This window comes from Anguilla rostrata, chromosome 1, assembly GCF_018555375.3.
Source record: "Anguilla rostrata isolate EN2019 chromosome 1, ASM1855537v3, whole genome shotgun sequence".
Taxonomy (NCBI): Eukaryota; Metazoa; Chordata; class Actinopteri; order Anguilliformes; family Anguillidae; genus Anguilla; species Anguilla rostrata.
In genome coordinates, this window is record NC_057933.1 from 62,575,314 (window position 1) to 62,582,570 (window position 7,257).

Here is a 7,257-nt window from a genome sequence, read left to right on the forward strand (position 1 = left end):
AAAATCAAAGACTAACCTTTGACCTGCTGTACCTTTTCCCAAGCTCCTGAACACGAATCCCTAATCTTGCCTCCACCCGAACACTTACTGTTTTCGTGATACTAACCCTAACCATAATTTGAACCCTAAAACCTAAAATTACAAAACGATGTTCCATTAAATTAGCATATGACTAATTATCTTGTGAAAAAAAAAATACAAAATAAAACATACAATCTAGCTTTTTACATGAGTTTGTTATTTTCTCGGCCTAAAATGAATCACTGTTTTTGCATTTAATGATTTGAAACGAATGAGAATTCATTTAAAGGCACTTTAATCTAATGATTAATAAATGTACTGCCTTTTAAAGCAATTGGCTTATTGAACGCAAGACTAACAGCATGAATACAATCTAGGCTACTATCTTTAGGCTAAATCGGCCTTGCAATTATGAAAGTAGTTCAAAAAATGTCAAACTGATGTTAGAATACAATTTGATCATCAATGGCACATATTTGTTCTTTATAGGCCAGAGCAAGTTGCTTACACAGGTGCTGCTCACAAGAATAGATTACACATTGTGCGGGAGACATTTTCTTCTGCGAGCATCATGCATTTGTGGTCTTAATTGTCACCCTCTCTCTTTTTCAATTGTTTTGGTTGGGAACCATTATCAAGTGTAAGCAATGGTTAACTTCATGCAGCACATTTATTTTTAACAATGCCTCATATTTTATTGTTGTTGTCCTTCATCCCCTTGATTGCAGTGCACACGATAGACACAAAACTATTGGCTTAATGCTAAATAAAACATCTAGCACACAAGGTTTGTTACCTATCAGTCTACTAAAGCCTGATAATTATTGGAAGGGAGACGGGTAGCTGTTGGGTCCTCATTCACTCATTCCTGTCTTGGTATTCCGTGTGAAGTAAAGCTGGAGAAAATGCTCAGTGATGCCTCTTAGCAGGTCTTCTGCTGTAAAATGGGCTTTAGGCAATGCCCCCCCTCCCCCCCAAGACTCAAGACTCAAGACTCAAGTAATTGCATGGACAAATCAGCTTGTCATTGTGTAGAGAAAATCTGAAAATATCACACCCCTAGTACCAACATCCAACAAATAACAATCAGAGATAGAGATGTGTATTACACTCACAGTATGTTCAGATTAATAATTTGAAGTCTACTGGATATACAAATACAAAAAAGGGTTCAAAATAAATGACACAATCCACAACGTACTAGGGAGAAACACATGGTGGAAAAAAATAATTTACTGTAAATGAGGACTGAGGAGAACAGTATGCAAAATGAGTTCTTTTGACCTTGGCAGATATCAATAAAAGAATATTGATCAGCAGTTCAGTTCAAACATGAGCACAGATCAGCAGTCAGTGGGGGCCAGGATAAGAGAGCCAATTATGGCAACAAATAGATCTGCTGTGATAACTGTGTTTTCACTGAATAAAGCAATCTACTTATACCATTTTTTCTCAAATGTGGCCACGCTGAGCCAAGCCATGCTGGAGCCTTGCTGGGCTTGGCTGACACAGATCAGTTTGTTTTTCTCTGTGGTGCCTGGGCGTCAGTGCAACACATGCATTTGAATGGAGAATGCATAGACACATTCTGTAGACACATCAGCAAAGTGAAAACAAGCATCAAAAATTCATTGTCCAGCATGCAATTTGCTAATGTACATGGAAAATAATAGCTATACTTGTATGTATCCTCTTAAATTATGTAGATTTTAACTGATCATATTTCAACATTGAACTGTTAGTGCAAAGCTCAGCTTGACAAGACTATGTTGCACAGCAGTTTGGACAAATGTGCAGTCCGTTCTGTACATTCACAAGTAAATTAACATAGTTAATAGTCCTTGAGATAGTCCTTGTAACATTAGCTTATTTCAGATGGAGCTTGTTTAATTATTTGATGCAACTTTCTAAGTCTGTCCCTAGCCTGCTTTTACCAAACCAGCACTGTGCTGACATGGGCCATTCTTATTCTTCTTGACTAAAAAGATAGTAAACAACCTCCTGGAAACTGGATCTAGTAACTCTATGGGAGAACACAGGAACTGACTTGTTTTGTACTTGCTGCGTACAGTCATTTTATTCTAAGTCACTGATGATTTCCATAGAGACTCATTTAAGATGATAAAATCTAAAATGCTAACTAAGAGGAGAAAGACAACAATGAGAAACACAACAATGGAGAGACTGCAAAGATATGCAGTATTTGGGAAGAGGTTATTAAAAAAGTATGCATAATTGTATTTTACTGTATAATAAAGTATATATTTTGATATTGACAAAAAGTAATTTGGCAATATTTTAATATAGTGGTATAATAATATATTGCAGAGGACATGTTTTTAAATTATTTTTGATGAGTTGTACATACGTAGGAATGACACATTTGTTGAGGTGTAACCCCTGAATCGGTGGACACTTTGCACTGTATATTGTAGCTATAATGGTACAGATCAGGCCTGTGACATATGTATAACGTCACAAAGTCGTTTGTAGTTCATAGTCCAGCAAAACCTCAAGTGTAAACCTAACACTTAGAGAGTGGTACTTTAAAAAATGATTGAAATCCTTCAGTGAAAGCAACCCCTCTGACACTATACCAGCCCTGCCCACAGTCAATCCCACAAATGACAAATCCATAGCAGAAGTGTAATTAAACACACAAACAAACAAACCAACACAACAGATAAATTAATGAATTCAGAGCTCTCGTGGCCATTTCCACTTAATTTTTCTTTCAAGCTCCCAGGCAATCTAGTTTCATCCCTCAAAACTTGCCTTTTTGTCAATACTTGATAACGCTGTCGTCTGACAATCCTTCCTGTCTGAGGCGTACTTAATATTTACTGGGGATAGAGCCTTATTAAAGCAAGACAAATTGCCCTAGTCGCTATGGATTTCCTTTCCTTTCAAGTGGGGTTGGGACAGGGGTGGAGACTGGTGGAATAAGGCTAGGATATTTCACATCCTGGGATGTGATGGAGGGGGTGACAGAGCGCCTGCGGTACTGACCAGGCTGGGTTTTGGAAGCCTCTGCCGTTTAAGAGGGAAACGACGGCGATGGTGGGGGGTGTACAGATGGGCGCGGGGGCCGACACCAGCCTGAGCCTTTGTATCCAGCCTGGTCTCTAATTACAGCTGATGACTTGGAGGGAGAGGGAGAGGGAGAGAGAGAAAGAGGGAGGGCGAGGTGGGGAGAGAGAGAGAGAGAGAGAGACAGAGAGAGAGGGAGCATGGGGGAGGGAGCAGAAGGGGACGGGCAGGTGACGGGACGGGGAAAGGAACCTGTGGCGGTTCCCGGCACCATCAGGCAGGACGTGCTTCAGCCTGACAGCTAATTAGGAGAGACACGGATTTCTCCCAATGTAACAGATGTTCCCTAATCACTCCAGCTACGGAGAACCCGGCGCCAGCAACATTTCATGCACAATTTAACTATCTAAAAGGAATAAAATACTTAATGCATTGTAAGGCCCACACAGCTGTTTCCCTCCTCAGCAAATCTCGCTGTCAAAAATGTGACATGTTTTATGTGACTCAAACAGGGTGTTTATAATGCATTAATAGGCGCCAAAAAAAGAAGGAAAAAAAATTTGCAGCGATGCATCTGCCAAAGATTTAAGCTCTATCAATTATGGCGACGTAGACAGAATAAAAGACAGGATCTGCGTCCTGTTATTTCTGCTTCGCATCACTCAGCGTATCAAAAGTTCCTGCTCAAGACCAACTCAAAAAAAGTTTCACGCCAGCCGCCCACTGGGTCACAGGTGACAAAACTTCTCTTCAGCAAGCGGTCCATATTTGTCACTGAGCATGCTCCACAAACAAACCCAACTTCCTCTTTATCCCAGTGTCCCCGGGAGGAGCGGGCTGCACGCTAACTTCAGAACTGCACGGTACCATAGAGGTTTCCTGAGGACAGAGCCCGAAACTGCATTTCAGCTTTTCTAATCTGCGGATTATTAACGGCTCATTAAGTTCTTTCCCATAATGAATCTTGAATACCTCTGATTATTTCCTTCACCATAATACCTGTTCATTCTTCAGCTTGCATTTCCTGATTCCTGAAGTGATATAGTAGAACATTCTCGATTTAGTTAGATTTTTCGTGTCTTTTCTATATGCAACTGTATTCTTTTTGTTCTCATATATGTTATGTCTTTATTTTGAAATCAAATGAAAGGATAATATTGAGACTGAATTTAAGCAATACAACAATTTATTTATTTAGGATCCCCATTAGCAATACACAGTGTGCAGCTAATCTTCCTGGGGTCTGAACATAAAATACATACAATACATACAAGATTGTATAGTAAGACATAAAATCAAACAAACAGACAAAATAATACGAAACAGTAACATTAGAAAAAAATAAAAAAATAAAATAAAAATAGTAATAAATAAAGAATAATTTAAAAAAAAATATATATATATATATATATATATATATATATATATATATGTACACTGTTCAGATGCTTACACAAGGACAACTAAGCTATGACCTGAAAGGTACAATTTATTACATTTTTGTTTGAGTAATGAAATGTCACTTTTACACCTTTTTAACGTTTTTTTATATAAACACTTTTTAATGTTTCATGAACACACAGTACTGGCTGCACTACTTCCTAAAATACATCTGACCCCTACCTGTCACTTTCCCTGTTCTGCCTCAGTGCACACATGAAACCTCATCATCAAAACACAAAGAGCAAGCAAAGAGCCAATAATAACCGTTCAGACACCTTTCAATTTTTGCATCAAGTTACAAAGGGGTCCCCTGTGGGCACAGCAGCGGTCCTGCACGTCAGTCCAGCTTGCTTTACTGCACCTACCCTGTCCTTGCTGCCATGGCAACCAAGCAACACTATTTTAGCTGTCATTTTAAGCATGCCACAAAAATCAAGTTCTTGCCTACTCACACAGCAAAGTCTGGTGGAACACTGACAAACTGTAAAAAAGGCTATTTATTTCATGTCAGTGAGGACACAAGGTTTTCACTCATGTAATTTCAACAACAGAAAGTTCCCAAGAAATTAAAATGATAAATTCTTTATTTTGAAAAACTGAAATATCAAATTTAAGAAATGTAATTATTATAGTTTAGTACACTTGCATTTACAGAATGATTCTTAAATGTAGATCTAACAAGCACAAAACCGTGCAGACCCACGGCGCACCTGTACAAAGTGGCATAAGTAAAACTTGGCTAACTATATAGCTAGCTAGCTATGGCATGTCCTCACCGCTGTAACGTTATTTGTTGTCCTCTGTGTGTCTGTATTGGTGGTACACACTAAGTAGGTTAACTAAAGTAGGCGAAACACTAACATGGTAGGGTTAGCTAAAGTAATGTTAGGCGAAAAAGCTGTGCTTAAAAATGTCGTGGCGTTCAAAGTGGTGATTTTGGGAGATGCACCTGCGCATGCGTCCTACTAAATGAAGCACCACCTGCGCATGCGTCCCACAGGTCGTCCGTGAGTGAGTGAGTGAGTGAGTGAGTGAGTGAGTGACCACAATTTGCCATGCATAGCCCATGGTGGCAGTTCCTGCACGTCGTGGAAAAAACAGCAAATGCATCAACGAGCAGAATAATTTATTCACATTTACTTCTATCAAAATCCATCAAAAATCTTAGTTGAAGCATACATATCACATAACTGAATTGTATGTTCAAATAATCATACTAAAAATTCATCCAAATATTAAAAGAACCTAAAAACAGTTTTGCCATCATGAAAAGCCACAGTGATAAATAATTGTTCTGCAGAAGACGAACCTGGAAATACATTTCAAATACGGTACTTTCTCACCAAATTTAAGATCTAGCATGGCTCCTGCCATTGAAACGAAAAGAGGTAAAATCATAGAAATAAATATAACATTCACCACTCAAAGGAGAGCTATTTCATAGCAGTATTTGGTGATATTATTCATTTATGTATTTATTTGGCAGACACCTTTATCCAGATAATAAAAGCCTGATATCCAGAGATAAAATCCCGTTCCTGATTTTCTGTGCACTGCTCCACTCCCACCCCGGGCCTCTTCTCTCCCTATCAGTGCTGACAGTGCCAGCATCTACGCAGCACGTCTTTTTTATCTGATGCACTAGCTGACAGGTAATCTAGCTGAAAGTTCCTACAATTGCACCCACAGATAAAAAAAAGAAAAAAAAAACGCTGGCTGATGAAATCTGAGCAGTTATCACGCTAACCATTACCTGTCAAGTCCCCCCGCTTCAATTTAAGGGTGCATCAATTTTCTGAAGAGGAAATCAAGGGCGAGGAAGAAAGACCAGGCAGATAAACAGTGACAAAGGCCCCCTTTCTACAGGGCTTTATTTATGATGGGAAGTTCCAGTGCAGGGACTAGGGTGAGGGCTTTATCAGACGGACAGATACATCGCTGATAGCCAGGGAGTCTTCACCCTTGATGAAGTGCCGCGCTCTGCCGAGGAAGATTTCCAACTGAAATGACTTTCCTCGAAATCCCCCTGAGATATGGAATCCTTGGAAGGCCACAGACCACCGGACGGAGTGACAGGCCAAACAAACATGTATCTTTTTCTAACATAAGCGTGTGTGTGTGCGTGCATGCGTGTGCGTGTGATTTCAGGCTGGGGGAGCGAAAAGACTGATTAAATCAGGAATATAAAATATTGTTTCTCTGAGGGCGTGTGGCATAGTTGTTTGGCTGGCATGTCAGTGCCAGGCCCTTCAGGTCTTTTGTTAAATGGGTGCATTGAGCATTTGTTTTTGGTGCTCTACTCTCTGATTCCTCTCATCTCTCATCTGCTTTCAGCCCAGTGCCCTGCTTCCCCTGGATCTGAATTCTCAAGTGTTCTTAGTAGGTTTTTTACTTCTGGAGGTATACAGCTCCTGCATAGTAGTGGACAAAGAAAGGCAGATCAGGCCAGGCTAAATGAAGCTTCATTCCAGCTGTCAATGGGATTTGAAACCTCATTGCATCTATTAATGAAATCAGTCTGGGTTACAACAAAATATCTTCTGGTGAGCTTCACTAGAACCATAATTTTATCAGTCCAATGTTCTGATTCTGTTTTGGCATTTGTCTGAACCATCAGGACATATTTTCAAACTGATTTCACATTGTATTTAGCTTAATAAAAAAGATCTCAGCCTCACTGAGTCTGGCTTCTAAGAATATCTGTAGTAATTTAAATTTACAGACTGGCATGAGAATGTATTTTCTTTATTTTTACTCCCTTCC